At 49.6% G+C, this 25,232-nt stretch overlaps 1 long non-coding RNA gene across 1 annotated transcript in view; it reads left to right on the forward strand.

Annotated features, from left to right (window-relative positions):
* Nucleotides 1-8,480: 8,480 nt before the first annotated feature.
* LOC116234620 (uncharacterized) overlaps nucleotides 8,481-25,232 on the forward strand; it is a 110,008-nt gene continuing 93,256 nt past the window's right edge. The window contains exons 1-3 of the long non-coding RNA XR_016467202.1: nucleotides 8,481-9,263; nucleotides 9,395-9,519; nucleotides 15,307-17,655. This is a non-coding gene — a long non-coding RNA (uncharacterized LOC116234620). The remainder of the gene's footprint in view (nucleotides 9,264-9,394; nucleotides 9,520-15,306; nucleotides 17,656-25,232) is intronic.

Consider the following 25,232-nt stretch of genomic DNA (forward strand, 5'->3'; position numbering starts at 1 on the left):
CACAGAATCAAAGGCTTCTCCTGATAAGTACATTTCTGTTGACGGCTTGGATTCATTAGGCTGTGTTTCAGATGGGCTCCTTTTCAAGCAGCCCAGGAAGGTTTCGCTGTTCATGCTGAAGAGACACAGAGATAATGAAGCTCCTTGCTGACTCAGCTGATTCCTGCTCTCTGGCTTAATCCAGCTCGCAGATGAATTACAGAGGGCCTTTGAAATGCCTCTCAGCCCTGCTAATTAATGTGCCTCTTAGCACTGTGCTGAGTTCCACTAATAAGCCTGATACAGCCACGTTCCCTTGCATAGAGCCAGCTAATTTGCCCTGTGGGTGCCACTGGCCTCCCTTGGCCCCAAAGCCACCCAGGAGTGCCCGGCTGTGGCTGTGCTCTCAGCAGGCTTAGGAGAATATGAACGTGGTCTCCATGTTACACATGGAAGAGCACAGAGGGGGAACAAGAGCCTGCTGGTGTTCTAGGTGAGTGCAGATGGATCCAGCAACAGTGGGAACTAAAACCTGGGTTGTCTTTGCGGCAGGGATCACTATGTGCAGCCAGGAGCATCACACCGATGCCGTATCCATCCTAAGCTGCAGCGGTGGCTGTCCTTTCCCCCAGCACCCCTGAGCCAAGGTGGGTCCTGAGCTCTCTTTGTGGTGAGGCCCTGGCACTGCCCAGAGTTGTGGATGCCCCATCCCTGGAAATGCCCGAGGCCATGGCTGGGCCCTGGGCAGCTTGAGCTGGGGGGCACCCAGCCCTTGGCAATTAATTAATGCTTCTGTGATTTGGGGCTGGGGCACAAAGGCCATCCCCACCAGTCCTGCCTGACCATCTCCAGCAGGACGCTGCTTCTTCCAATTGGACATTTTTGCATCACTTGAGAGCACCAGGAGATTACAAAATGTCCTTTCCTCTTCAAGGTTTTTTAATTAACATTTCTATTATCGGTCTTAATTAGCACATCTCTGGCTTCCATCTGCTTTTCTCTGTTACAGCCTGCTGAAGACACTTTGGTGTGGCATTATGCATCCCATCATCAGGAATAATAAATGAACATCATTGTGCTCAGATTACACAGCTTGAGCTGAAGGACCAGACCCTGGTGTGGAGAGGCGGCCGCTCACCCCTTCAGCTGGTGGCTGATTTCTGGGTTAGAGCAGAGCTGTGATTGTTCCTGATGCTGCAATTACATGTGTTGTGGGGACGAAGGCAAGGCTGTGCTGGGAGCAGAGATGCTCTGTTGGCCTCACAGTGCTCATCCAGACACCTCCTGTGTCCGGTGTGTGTGAATCCCAGCCCAAGGAGGCTGTGGATGCCCCATCCCTGCAGGCATTCAAGGCCAGGCTGGATGTGGCTCTGGGCAGCCTGGGCTGCTGGTTGGCGACCTGCACACAGCAGGGGGTTGGAACTGGATCAGCACTGTGGGCCTTTGCAACCCAGGCTGTTCTATGATTCTATGAATTTCTGAATGTTTTCATTCTCTGTTTCCCATTCACTGGTAAGGAACAGCTCCTGCAAACCTGGGGAAGCCTTTTGCCTGGTCCTGCTGCTACACTGCCAGTTTCATTCTGCCCTGGTGCCTTTGGCACTCATAGTCCTTGCAGGCACAGGGCTGCTCTCAGTTGTGGAGCCTCTGCCACCAAATTCTGGGGATCCTTAGTGAAGGTAGGGGCTGAAATGCAGGCACAGAGCCAGCCTGAGCAAGCTCAAGCCCTGCAGTCTTCTTAGGACCAGCTGCTCTTTTCTTCTGGTGGGGGTTTCTTCCTGAGGAGTTCCACATCACTTCCTCCATAGTGCTCTGGGGATGTTGGTTGCTGCCTCTGATGCTTCCAACAGGCAGCAAGAGGGCTGTGTTAATGCATGCCCAAGACCAGCATGTACATGTCTTTCTCCTCACATTGCAAGTGTTTCCCCACTTTTGCAGTTGTAGGAATTTATCTTTATGTTCTTGTAAAATCATGGAATCATTAAGGTTGGAAAAGACCTCCAGATCACCTCCAAAACTTCTAAGCCCAACCCCAGCCCACCCCCCCATGCCCACTGCCCGCATCCCACGTGTGTGGTTGCTCCATGCGTCCCCTTTGCTACACAGAGCTGGGCAAAGGGAGAGCAGAAATTGTGCTTCCAAGTTGCATCTCAGCAAATCAACTCATGTGCAGTGCAGGTGAGGAGTGGGCAGTCAGTGCCCAGGGGTGCAGGGTTGGAACCCTGAGAGCAGTGTGTCCTGCATGGAGCCCTTCAGCAGCCCCAGTGAGCTCCGCTCTGCCCCTGGGTCTCTATAGGCACTCAGCCCTTGCTGGGTGAGGTGCTGGAACAGCTGCCCAGAGAGGCTGTGGATGCCCCGTCCATCCCTGGAGGTGTTCAAGGCCAGGATGGATGGGGCCCTGGGCAGCCTGGGCTGCTCTGAAATGTGGAGGTTGGTGGCCCTGCCTGTGGCGGGGGATTGGAGCTTCGTGATCCTTGAGGTCCCTTCCAACCTGGGCTGTTCTGTCATTCTGTGACACTTGCAGCAGTGATTGCACTCAGCAGTGACATCAAATATCCCGAACAAGCACAGCGAAGCACGCACCTGCACACAAGATAAAGCTGAAGCAATAGATGACAAAGATGAACGCAACCCAGAAGATATTTCTTATTAAACAGTTGCCTGCCTGATTTGTTTCCTGCATTAGTGATGATGCATGGCTGCTATTCACATTAATAGGCAGCCATAAAGTATTTTTGTCAGCTGAGTTTTACCTGGAGTTAAATAAAATATTACTGTTTATGACAGATTTAACTACAGCCTTTGATGTTACAGCATCCTGTTGCTCTCTATAGCAGACTGAACATATGTTTTTTTTTGAACGCCTCTAACATATTGCATCAGCGATCACAGCGTTGTGATGGCGCGACTTTTTAGCTTGATTACACTACAAGATGAGCTTTTAAGCTTTTATGAGAATGCCATAAATGTCAGCGGGGAGATGAAGCACCCCAACAAAAAGCAAACGCTGGGCTTTGTTGGAGCCCTGTGGACTGTGTCGATGGAAGCCCTGAACTCCTTGTCCCTTCTCTTCTAAATCTGATGTTGTTCTGCATTTTCACTTCTCCAAAAGATTTAATTATGTCAAAAATGGCATTGATGAGTTGCTGCAACATTTTGAAGCCCAGCAAAAATCGTGGTCAGAGCACTCGCAATTAACATGCCTCCTACCATCGCATTTCGAGTGGAATATTAAAGTTTATGGAGTTCAGAAACAAACTGTTTAATTGCTGGACACAGGATATATTTTGATCTCCTTCAATAAAAGAAAATGAGTGAAAGCTTTGCTTCGTTTGCAATTGAAATTAATAAGATGAAAGCAAAAATCAGCATATTTATGCAGTATTAAATCTAAGGAGCATTGCTAACAGCTCCTGCTCCCTCCATTTAGAATATTCCTTCCAAAATATTTAAGGGGCATTAGGCATTTTATTTTTTCACATTCCTTTTTCTGATATTACTTTACTGGTGTTTCATGTCTCTGACTGCACCCTGTCCCTGCAGGTGTTCAAGGCCAGGTTGGATGGGGCCCTGGGCAGCCTGGGCTGCTGTGAAATGTGGAGGTTGGTGGCCCTGCCTGTGGTGGGGGTTGGAGCTTCGTGATCCTTGAGTCCCTTCCAACCCGGGCCGTTCTGTGATTCTGTGATCCAGAGACATAGGAAATCATGTAACAATAGCAAACAGCAATGGCTAAAGAAAGAAGGTTGAATAGCAAGGGCGGAAAAAATAAGGTGGTGGTGCTGAGGAAACAGCTGTGGTAGAAAGCAAGGCACCCGATTCAGTAAGAGAAATTACCTAAAAAGGGCAAAAAGCCAAACCAACAGATCTGGCACTAAATATTACAGCAGTAACATCAAGAAAGGGCAACAGGAGTCCTCACCAGCTGTGCTGCGGGTGCAAGGACCATTCAGGAGCACTAGGGTGAAGTTCAGGATGATGGGAAGGTGCATGCAGTAATGAAGGGAACGCTGGAAGAATACAAGAACAGAAAGGATGGAAAATACAGACAAGTCCTCATTTCTTGTTTGGAACTGCTTTGAATGAGAGCAGATGAAGATGCTCTGTGGGGTGACACAGGAACCTGCTCTAAGCCCTTGTGTGGGAGCCTCCACATTTATCACCCCCAGATGGCCAAAGGGGAATCGCATCAGTAAAAGATCCTTATCTTCCCAGGGACAAGTAAGGCAAAAAAAAAAAGGTGCAGAGATACTGGTGAGTCAGTGCTGCTCTGGAGCGTGGCAGCCAGATGCTGTACTTCCCTGGCAGTATGCTGATCAATGGGAGATAATGATCTTCTGAGTGTTTGGGTAAGCAAAGAGAAGAGCTTTATGGAGAACCGATGTCTCTGAGAAAAGCAGTGCACGGAGCACTCATAAGTCATCTCACCTTAAATTACCGTGTGTTTGAGGGAATTGATGAGGTCAGCTGGAGCTGTGTTGTTAATGAGGAGACCGAGCTTTGAATTTCAAAGGGACACGTGTAAAAATGCAGCTGGTCTGCTAGGTGAGGTGGCTTGAAAATCTCAGCTGCATGCAGGCAAAAAACAAATTGGATGGAGTCCACAGGGCTACTGTTGAGTGAAATTTGGTCCGAAGGTAAAAAGTGCAAATCCACCTGAGAAAGGAATGAGGGGTAAGCAGCATCTTCTGCAACAGAGGGGAAGAGCTGATGGTCAGCAACTGCTGTCCCAAGGCCAGGAATCACAGGGAGAGCCTCTGGGCAGGCTCAGCTGCATCTCACAAAGGATATTAAACACTAAGTGCTCCTATAAATAAAAAGGTCATTAACATAAAAAAGAACAAAGGGAGAAGTGGAGATTCTACATGTTGAGGATGGATGGAATTTAAAGGTAATTTTCCCATTGGCCCAAACAAAGCGTATACGTTATCTCCATTTGCAGTAAGGATGATTTATGTTAAACACAGGGACTAAAGATATAAAACAGTTGCTGCTGTACCAGATGGGATATTATGACTTAAATTGGAGAAGATGGATAATAATGAAAAGCCATAATATGACCAAGGAGATGAATAACTGCCTAAAGGAGAAATGAAAAACAGTGTTACTGGGAGCTGCAGGCTGGAGGGAGTCACGAGTGAATTTTCTGACAGACAAGAGAAGGGACCAATTTTATTTAATATTTTCATTAGCAATGTCAGTACAAAAATCAGAAATATGCCAAGGGAATGTCAGGATAAAGACCAGAAATATGCTCGGTAATGCTGAGCTGGGAAGCATCAATACAGCTCTTCTTAGAGAGGAAGAGATGGATGATCTTCAGCACTGCAGTAGCAGAAATAGAATGTACTAGCATCTTAACAAGTATTAAGAAACTTGGCTTTAAACGAGAAATCAGTCAGCTGGGAAGAAAACCAGACACACTGATAGACCATGGGCAGGGCTGGGAGGTGTGTGAGCTGTGCAGGGTTCTGTTGTGGGGGGCTCTGAGCTGGGCATGGCCATGGGCAGCTTGGGACCCAGGGACATAGCCTGTCCATGCCAGCACGTATCTCTGAAAAATGGGGCAAGTTCCAGAGCTTGGCAGGGCTTTCAGGCACGGTACGGCTCCCAGATCGCCCCAAGCCTTACCGTGAGCAAAGTAGCTGAAAGAAGTAATTCTGCAGGCTCTGGGCATTTCTTTTTTTTGTCCATCACAAACATTGACCTCCACAGGTATTTTCGGTGTATTTAGGTGTGGAAGCAGAATTCAGCGGACAGAAACTATCAAGCCAGTTCAGCACAGCTGCAGATGCCCTGATGCGGTCTGGCTCAGTGCACACTTGGCGTTTGAAGTGATGGAATCATAAGCTGGGCTGCAGCACTGGGCCTGGAGCCATGCACTGGTGCTGCTGCCCTCACCGCGGCAGCGCTGGCCAAAAACCATGAGATAATTCAAAGCCACAGGTGAAAACTCGTATTAAAAAAATCTGATCCCCAACGAGGACCACGTGGGGAGCAGGCCCAGGTTCTGCAACAATAATGAATGCAAAGAAGGTCCCCACAGAACACCCCTGAAATGATAACCCTGCCTGGCACCTGCGCTTCGTGGGGATTTGGAAGTAGGTCTGGGCTTTGTTGGTATGACAGTATCAATCAATCTAATTAGATCTTTTTGCATAATCACATAGCATTTGCATAAAAGTAAAGTCAGCCCAGGAGACAGCTAAGAAAAACAAGGGCTGAGGGAAAACAGAAACTTCTGAGTTATTGCTATTTTTCTGAGACTGAGTCAGCTCTGATGGCAAAAAACTTGTATGAGTTGCAAAAGCTGAGTGCCTGGAGTCTACATCTGACAGAATGAAGAACAGAAAGTGCCTTTCAGGAATGAAAATAGGAAGAGAAGTCCTGAAAACTTCAAAAGCTCCTCTGTGCTCCTGCGGAAAGACCGAGCAGAGCAATCTCTGGCAGTACCTGAGCATTGAAAACTGTGAATTTAATTAGGATTCTTAGCCTGATCTTTCAAATTCGCTCAAGAAGTCAGAGAAAAAGAGTCTTGGACTGAAGCACAGAGCCTGTGTTGGGCTTTGCTTTGCTTTTTGTTCTTCGTGCCTGTTGAGCAGTGCTGAGGGCACACAGAATGGAGGTATATCAGAAAAGAATCAGAGTTGAAGCAAGAATGTGATTTAAATAACGTGCTTATCTTGCACTGGGCTTGAACAAAGCAGGAGCTGGGCAACGAGGTTATGTGGTCAAAGCATGGGTCAGGCTGGAGCTGTGTGACCAGTGGCACCTGGTGAGCGGTGGGGAACCCAGGGTGAAGCCCAAAGAGCAATTGCACGTCCATAGCAGCCATATGCCTCAGCATCCCTCTCAGTTAATAACACAACAAACCTTGTAAGGGTTGCCTTCAGCACACAGGGGACTCGGTGCCATCTCGCCAAGGCTACAGATCTGGCCTTTGCCAATGTTTGCCGAGAGGAGGCACTGGCTGGACGGGTCTGAGCCATCCTCCTTTCCATCTGCAGGGGCATTTCAGTTTGATATCACGCCTCTGTTGCTTTGTGGGCAGAACTCAGGTGAGTCGTTAATTAATTACTGGCCAGTCTCGAGTTATGTAGTGCTAACACAGCTAGTTCAGTTATTAATGGCCACTCAGAATCTATTATCTATCGCCTCAATAAACCATTTATTTTCTACTTGGCGAACCTGTTTCAGTGAAAGTCCTCGAGAGGGCTCTGACAGGCAGGCTCTGGCTGATAAGTGGGCACATGCAATCCTTCAGACAGGGACTGCTGGCCAAGTGTGGGGCTAAGAGTGGGGACAGCCCCAGGGGACAGCAGCACGTTCCCCGTCCCACACCTGTGCTCACAGGGTGCCCAGAGGATCGACTGCCAGCAACCAGCTGCTGGTGCCGAAATCTTTGCAGGGCGGTGTTCAAATCACAAATCCACATTTATCAAATAGTGACTTTTGCGAAGAGAAAATTTTAATTTGTCTTCCTTAAGAGTGTGTGTATTTGGTGAGTGACCTAGATTTTGATTAATGAAGTGAATAATATATTTTTCTTCTGGCTGGAAGCTACTGAGTTATTTTTGTTTTCCTCTTTAATCCTAAAAATGGGTTAGCCTTTAGGTGGATATGCAGATTCAAAATTACTAAGCTGATGTACAATTGGGCTGTAGTATAAGGAGTATAAGAAATACAAGCATTTGAATGAATGCTTTTTTTTTTTTTTTTTTTTTTTTTTTTGCCTGCACAAGGCAGATAACTTGTGACAAAAAGACCAAAGACAGTGGCTAGACTAATTATGCTTCAACATACATCTGGGGGTTTCCAGGTGTGAAGTTGGTTCAGTGGGTCTGTGTATGCAGGTGAAGGGCAATAGATTCGACACATTCAAGTCACCACTGCCCAAAGGCTTCATTGTGCATTACTGGGCACAGCTTTGGCATGGGTGAGGTGGATGGTGACACAAAACACTGCTCCTCCCAAGGGGTGGAGATGCAGTGGCACAGCTGCCCAGCAGTGGTGGGGTCACCGTCCCTGGAGGTGTTTAAGAACCATGGAGATGTGGCCCTGAGGGATGTGGGCATGGTGGCGTGGGCTGGGGTCAGGCTTGGGGATCTTGGAAGTCTTTTCCAACCCGAATGACTCTGTGATTCTATGAACGGCTTGGGGCTGTCACTGTCATGCAGTTCCTAACCCCTCAGGTGATTATTTTCACCATTGGCCCAAACAGCTGCTCAGCAGAAGGAACAGCAGGCTTGCTGTTGGCCACCAGCTATCTGTGAGCTGGTCACTACCATCTCTTCTCCCATCCTCATCTGCCCACCATCCGCATGGAGCTTTGGGCTCAGGAGCACATCAGTCAATTCATCGCCAGGATCTGCCCTTCTGAGCGTGTCCCCCATGATGGCCTGGAAATGCTCTAAAAAGCAACAAGCTGAGGAGAGCAGATGTTTAGGTGCTGAGGCAGCAAGTGCCTGTGGTACAGACACCAAAAGGTTCCATTCTTTACTTCTGACTTCTCCAACAACGTGATTTACAGAATCCTAGAACCATAGGGGTTGGAAGGGACCTCTGGAGCTCTCCCAGTCCAACCCCATGTTACAGCAGTTCCCTGAGGATCTGCACACAAAGTGGGCTTGGATCTCTCCACGGAAGGAGACTCCTCCATCTCTCTGAGCTCAGTACCAGGGTTCTGACATCGCCACAGCACAGAACTTCTTCCTCATGGCCATACGGAACATTCTAGGCTCCAGTCTGTGCCCAGTGCCCCTTGTCCTGATGCTGGGCACCATGGAACAGAGCCCAGCCCCATCCACGTGACTCCCATTCTTTTGAATATTTATAATCACCACTTAGATCCCCTCAGCAGAGGGAACAGGTAGTGGTATTGGCCTTGGGACTGAAGAACCCGTGGTTGAGAATCTAATGAAGTTGAGGGCTCCTAGGAAAAAAGTGAGGAAAAGAAAAACATCTGCTCCCCAAGATCCCACAGCAGCTTTCTGCTTGTCTTAGCACACAGGGCTAGCAGCAGCATTCTAACCCTGAGGCTCCCAGCATAGAGCAGCTCAATACACATGTGGCAATGCTAAGTCCTAATCATCCTCAGCTGCTCCACCACCCCACCCATGAGCTGGGCTCCATTTAAGCTCCATCCAGGGCACTCCTTCTAGTTAGAGATCTGCTGTGGGTCTGCCTGGTCTCTGAGGGAGCTCAGGCTTTTCTGGCCCTGTGTTCCTTGCCTTGGCTGATGGTGGCCAGAGATGTGACCCTTACTGGGATGCTGCTGGATGCACCAGGTTGGTGAGGGTTCTGCCTGTGACAAGGTCACTGTAAGCTCCTGGCTCCTTGCTGCCCTGTTTGTGATGCTCTCTGATAGTATAGGCAGCCCGAAGCCATGTTGCTTTCCCTGCTCTCCTCTGCCTTGCAGGGTGCTGTGTGCCTGCTCTTACACTGTGGTGCCCTGTATGATGGAGGAACTGCCTTGTGCGATGCCCTGGAAGCCTTCCCTAAATATGGTGCAAGCAAGCTGGCTCTCACACAATGATGCATGAGGTATGTTGCACCAAGAGGGTCTCAGCTTTATTGGTGCATGCAGTGTAACTGTTGGCTCAAACACTTGTGCATAAGAGTGGTTGGAGAAAAACCCATGTGGTCTTTTTGGGAAACTGCTGGCAGCTCTTAGAAGCCTGGTGCTGCTAGAGTCCACTTGTAGCTCAGCTTCTTTTTTGAAGCCTAATAGCATTTCTATGGTAAAAGCCCCCTTTCTGTGGTGCCATAAATAAATAGATAAAACTTACTCTGTGCCTCTTCAGTATTGCTGCTGGGGAGAAAAAACACTGATGGGGCAGCAAGCCTGGTGTTGGGTTTTCAGGGCACAGTGCTGTTTTACATGTACACAGCACCCAATTGGCTTTCTATGCTTGTATAATTCTTATCTCAACAAAATCAAGAAAACCTATGAGGCTGTCCAAACCATCCTCCCAGGCGTAGGAGCCTGAGGTCTGCAGATCTTCAGGGCTGAGGCAGCCAGACATCCTCACTGTGCAGCAGCCCACAGCTGCTGCTCCTCACCTCAGTGCTCAGCCTGCTCCTGCTGGTGAGGTTTTTCCTAGGGCTGCGAACAGCCCTGGCAGCTACTTTAGCACCCTCAGCTACTTTTGTTGCTAGGACTTCATTAGCACTTGGTTTTCCCAACGGCTCATTTCCTTCAGTGCTTTAAAATAATGGGAATAAAACACCTATGCCCAGTGCTGGTACCTGTGCCCTGCAGGTGTAGCAGCAGTGCAGGCTGGCGATGCTGTGCTGCTCAGGGCAGCCCCTGTCTGGAATGGGCATGCATGATTTCCTCCCTCTTGTTTTTCATCCAACGTTTTTAAGTCCAAAAGTAGGACAGAGCACAGCATTTCTGACTGTGCCGGTGGGTGTTTCCAGCCAGCTGACAGCTAGGGCAGTTTTTATTACCTATGTTTTGATGTAAATCGGAGCTGTGGGCCCAGGAGGGCTGAGGCTCCCTGCGAGGCAGCAGCCTTTAAAGCAGCTTTCTGGTGGTGGGGCTGCGCTGGTAATCAGCTCATCTGTGCTCCCACTTATCTCTGGGCCCTGCGGCAGGGAAGGAGACTGAAGAGCCACAACGTGAGCACAAACAGCTCACAGCACCGAGAGCTATAGGGGCTTTTTGAACTTCAAGACTCAGAGAATGCCTGGGAAAAAAAATATGCTTATGTGTGTGGAGGTGAAAAGCTTTTCCCTCCTGAGCATCCAGCGTCACTGATGCTTTAACTGGGGCCTTCTTTATGTAATGCAATTGGCACGGAGCTCCCTTGCCTCCTCATGGAGCTGCTGACGTGTGTCTGTGATCAGGTGGCCAGTGCAGTTTTCCCTCTGAAAAGTTTGAGGATGAGGCTGGGATGAGCCCATCCCAGTGCTGGTTGTCCTGTGGGGTCAGGTCAGAAATGAAGACGGGCCATCAGGCGTTGCAAAGCACTGCAAATTCAAAATGCTGAACCCCAGCAGTCCGTCATGCAGCGCTCAAGGAAATGAGTTGACTTCTGGGACTATAGAGGAAGCGCATACAGATCTATTAATAATTAACTATGCTATATTAATTTCTTTTTTTCCTGCTTCAGCATTTTTTTGCTCACCATGCTTCAGAAATACGTGGCTGGCAGAAACGCTCTGCCTGAATGTGACTGAAGGTGCTCTGGTGCATTCACTGCAGCACACTGAGTTCCCTCTGTGCCTTTCGGAGGTGCTTGACCTCTAGGGTCCTTTGGGAAAGCAGTTGTCAGTGCTGTGCCATGAGCTCTGGTGCTCAGGTTGCTTTCTGAGCGCTTTTCCTTTGCAGAGCCCATACACAGGGCTGGGTGACTGCACTGGGGAGAGTGCTGGTCTGAATCTGCAGGTGAGCTGTGTGGTGTAGCTGGCCATCTTGGTGCTTTCTGTCTATTGCTACTGCTGCTGGCTCTTCCTAGGAGACCAAGTACACAAATAAGTATTTAATTATCTCCTAGGAGATGGTGATGTGGAAACTCTGCAGCTCATGGTCCACCTGGACTAATGGTGGGAGGAGGGTACCACTGCTGTTACTGTGGGCTCAGAGTATAAAATGTGGAGCCCACCACCTATGTTCATGTTCTATATGGATGCAGCAGCTCTTGCTGGAGTTCAGGGAGCAAAAATGTGCACTCAAAGTCTTTTAAAGTGGTGTTTGGGTGGGAATTACGGCTGCTTTTCTCTGCCCTGCTGCAGGGGAGCTGGATCCAGCTGTCTGCCAGGGTGCTGGGCTGTTTCAGATAAAAGCATCTCACAGTCCTGTGCTGTGGCTGCTGAGATACTTGTGGTGGGGAGTCTATGAGGAGAGAGAGGCATTGGCTGTCTGAACTGGAAAGCTTGTCTCACAATGGCTGCAGGAGCATGGATCTGACCCTGTCTGCAGTGCAGAGCCCCTTCCTCTCCTGCTGAAGCGTGTATGTGGGAGAATGTGGGGCTGGCAGTGTGCCCATGGGGTGCCCCCAGGCCTGGCCACAGGAGAGAAAGGGATGCAGAACCCCAGCAGCCCCCTGCTGCCAGCTGGGACCTCCCCATGCGGTGCTGGGTTTCCTTCTCCCAGCTTTTCCAGTTGGGTGCTGCCCTGGTTGCTGTTGCAGCTTGGAGAGAGAAAACTGATTTTAGGATCCTTATCTCAATATGGAATCCCTATCTGTTAGTAGAAGGGAGAGACTGTGTCTTGATGGGCTGCTCCTGCACCCCTGGCCTGTAGAAAGACCCCCTTGGTGGCCACCAGAGCACATTCATTTTCCACACTGGGGGCATGGTTGGCAATGCTTTCGTCAGCCTCACTTTCAAGCATGGGAACTCACGGCCTTGCAGCTTGCCATGTGCTGCAGTTGCTGCTGTCTTTTAAAGAGATCTTAGCTGTAATGGAAAAGAGGAAATCGTCAATTTTATGCATTTTGATTTTTATTACTGCCTTAACATTTTATCCATCTAACAGGACCATTTCTAACTTTGCAGGATTAAGTGTTTGGTTTCAAGTGTTACTTTCTATAATGGCAAATACCTTATAATTAAGGAGAAGCTACACCTGCAAGAATGTGCCAGCGCATGGATTTCCCCAGAATACCCATAGGGTTTTCCTCTTCAGGAAAAAAAAAAGAAAAATCCTGCAGGGAACTGAGATGTTATTTCAGACAGCAAGTAATGGAGTGACCCTGCAGCAGATGGCACAGGAACATGCTGTCTGCTGCTGAAGATTTACAGGGCCTCCAAAATGCAGCAACAGAAAATGTTTGTAACTGTTCTCTGATCTGAGCTTGATGAGTTGTGTCTGGGCTTTTCTTCCTGCACTTGAGCACTTTCTGTTTCCTGCCATTTGAAACAAATAGCTGTGACTTTCTCTCTCTCCCCAAGCAGAGAGCAGAACAGCCACAAGGCATTTGGGTGGGATGGAGAAATGGTCCTTAGTGCTACAAGTTTTTCTGTTTTATGTCAAAGAGTGACTTTAATGTGTATTTCTTGTAGCTGATGGATAACCACAATTTCTTCTCATCGCGTTTCTATTTTGTGATGGAGAAGGAAGCAGTCTGTACATCTTTCCTTGCCCCTTCCATTCCTCTCCCCCCAGATGCTATGTGGGACAGAGCTGATGGTTGGTGTGCTGAATGTTGGGGATTTAAGGTCAGTTCTGGCCTGCACGTGTCAGTTCTTGTTTGGACTCAGCCAGTGCTCTGATGATGCTGAGAGGCAGAAGCCTCCTTGGTCCCTCCCAATGGTGCCTGGAGCAGGGAGCAAACAGCTGAGGTGAAGAAAACGGGCAGTCCCGATGTGAGATGGCTTTGCTGTGAGCTGGGTGGTGTTATGACAGTGATCTATCAAAGCAGATCCACAGCTGGGAATTCTTAAATTACTTCTAGATGCCATGTATGAGGTTTTGAAAGCAGCAAGGAGCTTTCTGTGCCTGAGGAGCTGTGCTCTCTGCATTGAGCAGCATGCTTTCCCTCCTTGAGCAGTGATAGATAATGCTTCCTCATATTAGCTTGCACTTGATATGTTCTTCACTAAAATGCTCTTGGCTTTTTGTAGGCTTGGACACACTGCAGCACAGTGTGGCTCATGTAGACACACACGAGTGGGCTCTGCCCTGGACAGAGGAAGCCCTGCAGCCCTGTGGGGACACATGCCCAGGGTCCCTGCCTGCCTGGGGGAGCTCATCCCACCTCTGTGCCTGTCCCCCAGTGCAGCCCTGCAGCACCCAGCTGTGTGCTGTGGCCGTACCAGGGGCCTTCCAGCTGCGCCTTGTTGTTTATTTTATTATTTCAGCAACCCGAAGTTCTTTTCCCCTAATAAAAGTGGGAGAGAGGGGACATGTGGGAGGAGGTTAGGTGTTTCCATTCACAGCCCTAATGGCATGAAAAGCTCTCCATGTTATTCAAGGGTAACTCCATCTCTGCAGGGAGTCGTGGTAGTCAATACCCTATTTGAGCTCAGTGTTCATATTTTTTTTAATTAAAAGGCTAAGCTGGGAGGATTACATGACTTTTATTTTAAAAAAAGAAAAAAGCCACTTGAGCTAGAGTATTAAGTCATTACCGCTAAAGAAATCAAACAAAAGTTGGAGTTGCAGGCTCTGGAGGGGGAGAAGAAAGGGCAATGGTGCATGTAATATATTTACATATCACAAAAACAGCATCTGCTCTCATCACTCCAGCTTAATCCTTTTCAAGAGCGCACCGTTTTGATTTAGAAGCTTGCATGCTGCTTTTTGGGGCAGCTTAACCCCATGCCACGTGAACAGCTGAGCATGGGCTGCAGCAGCTGGGCACAGAGCCTGGCACTCCGTCATGGAGGGGCTGAGGGGACGCTGCTGTCACTGCTGGGCCGTGAGGAAGGCATCAGTCTGTGGTCCGAGCTCCAGGAGCACCTCAGAAATGAAGGTGTTTGGAGACTCGGCCTGCTGGGCCTGTGCCGCCTGTCTGGGTGGACGTAGGGCCTGCGAGGTTGTTTGTCTTAGAGACAGTGTGCTGTAAGGGATTGCCAAACGGGGTGTTTGGCCAGGTTAAAATGAAATAAAAACAGAGGGCTTAAGATGAAAGACAAGGTAAATGTTTATTAGTAAGGCCTCACTGGGCCAAACCAGGTTGAGTGACACCAAAGCATGCAGAAAGCAAGGAAAAACGCAGTGCCTCCTGAGCAGTGGGGACTGAATAGCAGTGCTGTGAAATACAGCAAGGATTTCCTGGGAACACTGGGCTGAAGCCCTGCTGCAATGCTCGTGCATCTTCCATTTTGCATCGCAGGTATTTTATTGACTCAGGAGTTGTCAGTGCTGGGAATGGCAGGTGTGTGTGTACGTTATGCCTTGGTGTGTTCCTGTGTGAGTTTCCCATGGGAGACATTTTGTGATGCAGAAAACTGGAGTATAAAGCATGGTGGGAGCTCAGCGGAGTTGCACCTACACAAGCTGCAGTACGGGCAGTAGCTAAAACACTGAGTTCAGAAATCAGCTTGTCGTGTTAGCCCTTACTGTGGTTTGTACGGCGTTAAGTCCCCATACGTTTGTTTCTTAAGAACAAGTGCTTCTTGTGCCTTTCTCTTTGCTAACCACGGCTCACCTCAGGGTTGCCTCTTGCTCACACCCCATCTGCTTGCATTTTGGGCACTTTCTCCTGCAAACTTTCCCCAGCAGTTTTTCTGTTCTCCAGGTTGTCCTTATCTGGCTGAAATTAGGGCGCCAGGATATTAAATGCTATGTGTCTTATTCCTGTAGGGAGTAAAACTATTTTTTTTCCATGTTTGTTACTTCTCTCTCCCTGTTGTCATGACTGTCCTCACCTTGGAAAGGAGCTTGGCCCAGAGGAGAGGTCTTCCAGGATGCTCTACTTGACAGCAGGCAGTGCCTGTGGCTTCAGCTCTGACAACAGAGCCTGAGGGTGATGAGTTCTGTGGGAAAGATTGACAATCTTTTACAAAATACTTGAAGAGAAGAACAGCATTGTAAAACGCCTTTCTCCATTGAAGGAAAAAAGCTTCAAAGAAGGGCATCTCTGGCTTCTGAAGGGGACAACCGAGGTGGGCTGTCAGCTTGACCTTCGTGCTGGTATTGAATCCACTGCTGGACGAGGACTGCCATGGAAGCTGGGGCTGGTGGCAAAGTCAGAGGGTAAACTGTTCCCTAGAATCCGTGGTATCTATTTCTAAGCAGCAGTCAGCCATTATTTGGCTTCTTCATGAAGCAGGAGAATTGCAGTAGGTAATCATGTTGACCGCTCGGAGTTGGAAGATATGTTCCAGATTTGTGCTACAAATAGAGAGGCATTGTTATTTTTGTCACAGATTCGAGGGGATGAATTTGCATGTTGTTGCCTTTATAGCCAAAGCTCCTTGTAAACAGCAAAGAAAAAAACAGCAAATGATAAAAAAAAAAAAGTGGAGGAAAGAATCATAAAGGAAGGTGAGAAAGCAGAGTGAGGCACGTGATACCTGCAGCACTGAAGGCAGTGACGCAGTGGGAAAGGCAGAGTCACAGGAGCCTCTTCCCCCTGGTTGAGTGAAAACCCAACTAATGCCACATTAGGTTCTAAGATTCCAAGATCTAATAGGACATGTAATTGTGATGCTGAAGCTAATCATCTCCAGCCATCCTTGCACTGGTGTTATTGCCTGCTAACAGCCTTCAGAGCTCAGATAGAGCAGTACAGCCTGGTGCTCTTTCCCTCTTCCAATTACATTTTTTTTGACATCTCAGCTTTTGGCAGTAGTTTCTGGTCTTGCATTCTCTTTGTTTACCACATGCCATTGTTGTACAGCTCAGGCACTGTCTTTCTGATCAAACTGGAGCTTGCCATTAAATCAGACTTGTTTATGTGCAGGTGCTGCTTGCAGCTGAGCGCTTACCCTGTGCAGCACAAGCTCTGGCACTCATACAGTGTGTGCTTTGGGAAGGCCAGCAGTGGCCCTGCAGGCAGGGGAAATACATGGGGGAGGGGCTCACCCCAAGGCTCAGCACTGCTGGTGGCACTGAGACCAGGTAGGGTTGGTTTTGGGGGCTCCAAACACGTGGGACTCTGGGTTCTTTCCATAGACTTGGTCAGCAGAAAACTTGATTTCACAGAATCATAGACCCATTGAGGTTACTTGGTCTAAGGTCACTAAGACCAGCCCTAATCCATCGCTGCTGTGCCCACCAAATCCTTTATCCCAGTGTATCCCAAGGCCCTCACACAGCCCACCCCAGCTGTGGCCCCACTGTCTCAATAACCCTTCTGTGCTCAGAGGCACCTCTTAATTTCTGTTTGACCTTGGCTTTATGCTGGAGCACTGCCACAGCCACTGATGTCACAGATTTAGAAAGAGCAACAGAAAAATTGACTTTGAATGTTGAAGAGGGAAGCAGATGCTTCTCCTTCATTGTGGAAAGAAACAACATGAAGGTTGCTAGTGCTGAAAGGAAGTACTGTCAAATCAATGGGAGAGCTTTGGGTACCATTCTCTATGGAAGAGTGTTGATTCCTGGCTGAAAGCACACTTCTGCCTGAGCGCTCAGGGCTGGGTGCTGCTGGAATCTGGGGGCACTGTGCAGCTTAACCGCCTCAAGCCACTCCTGTACATGATTCTTCAGTTCTATATTGCTCCACTGAAGCTAATGATAATCAAGAATTTATTTTTTCTGCATAATCTACACTGGCCTTTCCACGCATTAAACCCAAGATCGCACCACATCATTTAAAATTGCATCCAGAAATGATTTCCTCTCTCTGCTGAAGCCTCTGAACGTCTGCTGTGCAGATCTGAAATTGGATTACCTCTCCCTGGCAGCAGAGGAGATGAGGGCTGGAGAGAGCCAGAGGAAGCATTTTGTTCAAATTTATTGTCTAACTAAATCAATCTCCATATGAAAAGACTTATATCTTAGTCGATGTGGGCTGTTTTTAGCCCAGACACCAATAAATTGTGGTCAATCAGAGGAAGGCAGCAAGCTGCTTTTTGGCGGAGCCCTGCCTCCACTGAGCTCTCTGTTTCTGGTTTTCAGCTCTGTCACTGCATAGGCTGAAATTTTATTTCCTTGCCTGAAGTGTCTCAGTTATCAGTGTTGACCGAGCAGTTCACCTGCTTCTGATATCGGTGTCTGCATTAGGGAATGAATGTGGGAACTGAAGACTGCACTGCGAGAGATGGAGTGAGCATGGGGAGGTGAGCAGAGGCTGTACACTGGTGCTGGGGATGTTGGTGTGCTGAAGCTCCAGCCCCCCCAAATGGGGCACTGGGAATGAATTTCAGCAGCTGCCCCCATACCAAGAACCAACAGATTCCTAAATGCTTTCTCCCCCTGGAGCCGTGGTGGTGGGGGACCAGCATCAGGGTTATATGAGGGAGGGGGCTTGGAAGTATGTAGAGCTGGAGGGCTGCTCCAGCACCCTCCTGCATGTACAGGGAAATAGACTGGTTCAGTGAAGCAGTGCCATGCTGACATCTGCTTCTCTGTAATAATCCTGTGCTGTGTAATAATAAACCCACAGTGCTCCAAATCCGGCAGGAAGAAAGCTGCTTATTGATGCAGACAAGTGCACAGTCGTTGTCTTGTTCTCCCCTGTAAAACTTTAAGTATTCTGGAACCTGTCTCATCAGCTGTCTGGGAGCAGGCAGATTTACATCCTCCAGCTTCCTGGCAGGGGAGCAGGGCAGCTCTCTGCTGAACACAGCCTGAGGAAAGCCTCATGGAGGGGGTGAGCTTTTAACCTGGACCAACCTTTCTGACAGCGTGAATAATGAGACATTTTGATATATCAATAGTGATTTCTTGGGAGCGTGTTTCCTATTTGATTTGCTTGAAATGATGCACGCAAGTCAGCCCAGCCTGGTAAATCATTTACTGTGGGTGATTCTGGAGTGGGGTCAGGGACCTTTGTGGGTTTTGGGTACATCAGCAGGGATGGCTCCAGCTGCCCCACGCGGGGCTTCTGTGCCTGGGGAGTTCTAATGGCTCAGGCTGTTCAATACTGCCCTGGAAAGCGGAGAACAGCTGTCCCAGGGCTCTCTGTGCTTTATTCTCCTTAAGGCAGCTGCCAGCTGGAGGATGCTTAAAGAGCTGCCTGTGGTAACGACAAAGCCCTCCGGTAAAATAAAAGCAAGGCATGGTGGGAGCTGTGAGCTCACAAGTGGAGCACAAATTCCAGTCCTGCATGCAGGGCTTGCTCAGAACTGAGGCTTGTCAGCCCTCTGTGGGGCTCCCCGGGCACATCTCATTTAAGCTTAAATCAGACTGAAATTGTGCTTGCTGCCCAGTGTGGGGCTCATCCAGCCGTGGGCTGCCCTGCTGCTCTGTGCACGATGCAGCGCTGTCTCGATGCAGCGTGGAGGTTTGACAGCTCTCCTGGCTCTGTCACAGCTTTGGGGACGGCAGTGTCCTGAGGCTCTGCTGCCCACCCCATGTGCTGCTGCCTGAGCTCCAGGAACCTCCATCCCTGAGGCACTCAGCATGCTGTGGGCTGATTTCCAGGAATTAACCACATCACTTCTCCTCGGTTTAAACAAATAGCTATGAGACGTGCTAAGATGTGGGGTCTCAAACTTTTGAGCTGAGTGAGAAGGGCATGTGAAAGGAAGCAATAGCAGAACTTCAGGATATTACTTTTAGGGTACTGTTATAATTTCCTCTTTTTACGGAAACCTGCATGTGTGCTAAAGAGCAAATATGGAGTAACCTTGATGTGTGCATTTAGCAAATGAACGGTCTGGAAATTCCTATCTATCTGCATTGTATTTCAGACAATTGCTATACAAATTAAAGTTTAGAGAATAAAGTAAATTATGTGAGGGGAAATAAATATCCCCCACGTGCAACGCTAAGCCGCTGCTTCAAAGCTGCATCAGTGCTAAGTGGATTTGTAGTGACTTTCTCTAATTCACTTCATTAGAAGAAAAGCTGTTGAAGACTTGGTGTTGCTTTGATAAATGCAGTGCCCCTGAGAGCTGCAGGTAATGCACTGTGTGTCTGTTGGACAGCTGGCCTGTCCCTCCCCGGATCACCTATTGGCCAGAATTGATGCTGGGAAGCTGCAAAGCTGCCCAGGAGTGGTGGTGTCACCATTCCTGGACATGATCCAGAGCAATGGAGATGTGGCACTGTGAGCAGTGGGCATGGTGGGGTGGGCCAGAGTTGAACTGGAGATCTTTTCCAACTTTAATGATTCTATGGTTCTAATGCATTTATCCATGCCCCTTTCTTTGAGGAAAACCAGCATAGATTTGTGTGTGTACCTGCAGGGTGCTGGGGCTGAGGCTCATGTGGCTTTTACCCATTTTGGAGCAGTTTTGGGGAGACTGACTGAAGAATGCCCTCCCGGCCCATGTGGGCCCTGCTTTGTGGGGCTGTGGTGTGGGGGCCAGCATGAAGCCTGCTCCTCTGTGCTGTGGCTCAGCAAGGAAATGGCTTAGCTGCATTTTTGTGGTTATAACTGTGTCTGGATAGAGCTGTAGCGTCAGGTGCCAAGTATCTAATTAAGCTGCCAGACCTGGGAGGGTGAGACATGGAGCTGTGTCCAGGGCTGCATTCAGATGCTGGATCCAGGTGGGCACTTGGGTTGCAAGTTCCTCAAACCCCACCAGCCATGCCAGTAAGCCTACTGTCATGTTGTCACATTGCCACATGGATGCATTGTCACATGTTTCCTCATGTGGCCATGAAATCCTTCATTTTCCTTTGCATGCTGTAAATTCTGGAGACTCCTGTCCCATCATATATATATACACACAGCACCCTCTCCAAGGCAGTTCTCCAGTGCATGTCCCAGATAACCATCCCTGCTTGGGATGTCTCGCTGTGTTCAGTTTGGTGCATGAGATGCTGACAGAAGTCTAACAGACCTTGCTAGCTGCACGTGGCTTCAAGCATTCTGTCCTGATAACAGAATGCAGGCAAGTCAAAGATGCAGAACTGACCTGTGCATATGGCGGTGCTAGAACAAAAAGACAAGCAGCTTGTAGCATGTGACATGGATGCTGTTTTATTTTAGTGCAGAAAACTCAAACTTTTTTTTTTTTCTGAATACAAAAAGGGATGAATCATTTTTGATGGACTCATCACAGCCATTTGTGTGTAACTGCTCACTGGTCCCCCCAGGGCTGCCTCAGGTTGCGTGAGGAATGTCAAGGTTTCAAATGCCATTTCTTTGTCAGATATTTGTTTTATTTTAAAGACAGCCTTATTCTGTGCAGGTGCATGGGAAATTGCTCATTCTGTGGCTGATTATAGCGATTGCTCTGACTGGGTGATGAAGGCTGATTGCCTTCCTGCAGCAGCAGAGCGGTGATGGAACGGGAAGGTCTGGAGCAGGGCAATGCACGAGGAGGGATTCTGGCAGTGCTAATGAGCAGACGTGGCAGGAGCAGACCTGGCAGTTGCTGCTCTGATTTCTCCCCATCCTCATCAATCAGTGATTTTGCTGACTGAGCTCAGCAAGTTTGCATTCCTTATTTCACATGTCCTCTACACAGTGAACTTGAGGTCTCTGTAGGGCTCCTGGGACGTCCTGAGTGCATCTCAGGTGGCAAAGGAGGGAGTACAGTGATGGTGTGGGATGGGATAAGTGGCACAATGGAGCAGGAGCATTGTGAGCCAGGAGGCTGAGCATCAGGTGTCTGTAGTGGGTGGTGCAAGAAGGGGGGGGGGGGGGGGGGCTACTGATGGAGGAAATGGGATGGAAAATCTGAACAGCAATCTCTTGTCAGGAAATAACTTCCTCCTGGTTTCAAGAGCAGAGCAGATTAAAGACAGCTGTTGCAATAAATCTTTTCAAATGCATTAAATGCAGAACTACAGGGAGGATGGTGTAGGGCTAGCACTGAGGGACAGGGTGGGTGTGCCTGCACCGGCTGTTGGCAAGAGAACAGAGTGAGAATGCTTGAGGCTGGAGCATCTTGGTGACTCTCATAGCACTGCAGCCCAGCTTCAGGCACTGCTCCACCTGTGGAGCTCACAGAATCCCTGAACCGATGTTGGGCGCCTGTGGAGCTCCTCCAGTCCGACCCCACGTTAAGGCAGCTCCCTGAGCAGCTGCGCACAAAGCGTGCAGGTGGCTTCGGGTCAGTGCAGAGGAGACTCCCTCACCTCTCTGGGCTCAGTGCCACCCTCACAGCACAGAGCTCTTCCTCACGGCCATACGGATCTCCCCGGGCTCCAGTCTGTGCCCGCTGCCCCTCGTCCTGGCGCTGGGCACCACGGAGCGGAGCCCGGCCCCAACCCCATCCTACAGACGCGGCTCAGCGCCGCTCAGATCCCGCGGCCTTCTCTCCTCCACCCGCACAGCCCCGGGGCTCTCAGCCCGTCCCATAGGGAGGTGCCCCGGGTGTCCCCGCCACCTCCGCTCCCTCCTTCTGGCTCTCCCAGCGGTTCCCATCCGCCCGGAGCCGCGGAGCCCCGCGCTGCAGCCGAGCCCCCGGGGCGGAGCGGCTCCGCGCCCCGCTGGCTGCGCTCTGTGCGCGCACCCCGAGGTCCCGTTGGCTTTCTTGTAGCCATCTTCATCTTGTACTGATGTGCTGAGCTGCGTTCAGACAGCAGCTGGCCACCAAGCAGCAGGCGCTGCCGTGCAGACTCGAGCTGCAGGGCTCGCTGTCAGCCCCATGCAATGTATGCGCTCCCTGACCAGCCCCATCCCACCGGGTGCTCTCTGCCATCTATTACTGTCTCTTGAAAATGTGTCCTGCGATTCGGATGTGTATATAATGAGGATGATATACAGTTGTACCTCAGACCGAATGCGAGCCATCTGTCAAAAACAAAAGCTAAATTCTGTGTAATAAAAGCCACACAGTGATTGATATTTCACATTAAAGGGAGAGCTGAAAAAAGCAATTTTGTTTATGGGCAAACCTGCGTCTGGCACATTTTTCATATTGCATGAAGATGGAAATCTCACCTTATGGCTATAGATTACAGCTATATCTTGGTCTTCATAATTGTGGACAGGTAGGCATGTGACTCAATGTAAAGAGATAATTGCCCAGGTATCACTGATAACAAGTCCATCCGAATGCATTTTTTGGTACTTCCCAGAGGTGTGGTGTTTCCCATTCGCTGCACTGACAGAAATATGTGTTCTCCATTGGACAGACTCCTCATTTTATCGGTTTGTGAGTTTCCTGTGCTTCTTGCTCTCTTGTAATCTGTGCTGTGTGTCTGCAGGTCGGAGGGGGGAGGAGCAGCGTGGCTGGGAAAGGGATGGGGCAGAGCACACAGAGTGCTGAGAGACAGCTCTGAGCGCCTCTGGATTGTGTGAAACCTTTAATTATTAACCACAGCGTTTTGTAGAAGTTTTTTACTTGAAATCACAGAGCTGCCTTAGAGCTGTTTGAGGGCATTGCCTCTGGAGAAGGGACCGTGTGTGCAGGGAGCCCCAGGCTGACGTCTGCATGACACACAGGGTCCTGGCAGGTCACACTGCAGCACGAGGTGGGCTGACTGCTTGCTGCTGTGCTTCTCTGCAAGGCGTGCAGTGTTCTGGCCCCACAGGAGGCTGACTGGGGACATGAACCTGCTGGGGATCTGTGCAGTGGTTGCATCAGCATCTGGGTGCAAGCCGGATGTTAAAACACCTCCAGCTTTTCCCCCAAAGCTTCTGTGTAGACCAGTATGAGAAAATAAGTGCCTTTCAGGGCTAGCCCCTCCAGCTGTGAAGAAGCACCATGCTCTGCTTTTCCTGCTTGGTTTCAGGGCTGTGCCTTCCAGGTTCTGACACTAAACCATCACCAAATCTTCTGGCTTTCTTAGCACCGTTATTTCAGAGGTACTCCTTGTTAATGCTTTCTGTGAAACTGAACTCAAACCCTTTCTTACAGCAGCGTCATGAAACCAAACCCAAACTGCCCCACCTAGCAGCTGTATGCCAGCAGAACCACAGAGCCTTTGGCAGGAGGACTCCAGCTCTGTGTGTGAGCAGCTCAGCAATGGCAGCATTTTTATCAAAGCCGGATTTTTGTGTCTTAAGTGATATTAAACAGAAGGGAGTTCTTCATTTGACCCTTAACTACTTCAGCAGTAAAGCCTGACTTCACATCAGTCTCATGGAAACGCTGTGTTAAGGAATCAGTGTGGCAGGAGGAGCGCCTTGTAATGATGCGTGAGGTTTGAGCTCCCCAGCTCCACAAGCAGCTTGGCAGGAGAAGGCTCCTCTCCCAGCACACAGCGTTCCCTCTGTAGGAGGAAAGGAGAACTGTGCTTGGTGTGTGGGGCTTGCTGCAGGGACAGGGCTGGGCAGCCTTAGTGTGTGTGGTGTCCCGGCCGTGGGGCTGGGCACGTGGGGGTGTGTGTGTGGGGATTGTCAAGGCAGGCCTCGTGCTGCCTCTGTCAGCTTGGGAATCCTGTCCCTCTATTTGTATTCAGCAGCTTATCCAAGCTGAGAGTTCTTCTGGAACGCATTGAGCTGAAAATTCATTTATATTTCTTCTGCTATTGAAGTTCAAAGGGGGAAATCCTGGCCTTGTTCCAGTGCGCTGTTATCAGACTGGGCACGCTTTGGCACCAAGGATGCTGCAGCAACGCCCGGACCAGCAGCAGGATGCTTTCCAGTTCTCTCCAGGACTGCTGACTCCTGGGTCAGGAAGAGTCATGCAATCACAGAATCATAGAACAGCCTGGGATGCAAAGGCCCTCAGTGCTCATCCAGTTCCAACCCCCTGCTACGTGCAGGGTTGCCAACCAGCAGACCAGGCTGCCCAGAGCCACATCCAGCCTGGCCTTGAATGCCTGCAGGGAAGGAGCAATTATTTTTATTGGAAAAGAAAAAAAATCAGCAGTCTGCACCTGGAATTTGTTTAACTGAAATTCAGGTGGCAGTGCCTCTCTGTATAGATGTGCCATGGCTGCTTTTCCATCCTGGTTCCTCAGGGGTGCCTCTCCCAAAGCACACTGCTGTGGCTGTGGCTGCATGTTTTTGCTACCAAAGATTGAAGATGTTTGTGGCCTTTGTGACACGAAGCAATAACAGCGCGCACACTTTGGGGCTGAAATTTAGGTACACGAACTTTTCCCATCAAAGCGTACACCTCTGAGCTTTAAATCTTCAGACAATGTCTGCACAAGAAGCAGCATCAGTTCTGGAACTCGATTTTTGAAGAAGTTACCTGAATCAGTTTGACCTTTAAGGACTCTTTGGCAGGCCCTGCCAGGATCCATCGAAGACCACAGGGTGCAATGGGGGCTGTGCTGGTCCCTCATGTAGGTGAGAGGCAGCGCAGCCGCTCAGGTAAGTGTCTCCCAGGCTTTGCTCCACACGTGATGCTGGGATGGCTTTGGCTCACCTGCTATCAGAAGATGTTCCCAGGGGAGGATAAAGCCTGATGGAGCATCTGGGGGACTCTGACTTCAAAAGCAAATGCTTGTGGTTTTACATCTGCAATCCAGACTGTGATGGCGAGGTGGATGGTTGCAAAGTGCTGCTCTGTGAGCTCCCAGCAGCACGGGTGCCATGTACTGCGATGGCAGTCGATGACATTCCTGCTCCTTTGGGACGTGCCACCACCGTTCCAGCTGCCACATGGCCCTCACAGTGTGTGCTGCACCGCTAGGAAGCAGTGGCTTCAGGAGAGTGGAGTTGTCTGCTCCCTTGAGATGCTCAGCGTGCGAATACAAAGCTGTCCCTGGGGTCCTGTAGGCGATGCTGCTGCCTGCTGTAGCTTTCTTGTTTCTCACTCTCAGCAGTTGGAAATGTGCTCCCCAGCAGCAGCACGACCCTGCTCAGGTACCATGCTGCTGTTCAGGCACCCAGACATGC

This window comes from Phasianus colchicus, chromosome 5 (genome assembly GCF_987193195.1).
Source record: "Phasianus colchicus chromosome 5, bPhaCol1.hap1.1, whole genome shotgun sequence".
Lineage (NCBI taxonomy): Eukaryota > Metazoa > Chordata > Aves > Galliformes > Phasianidae > Phasianus > Phasianus colchicus.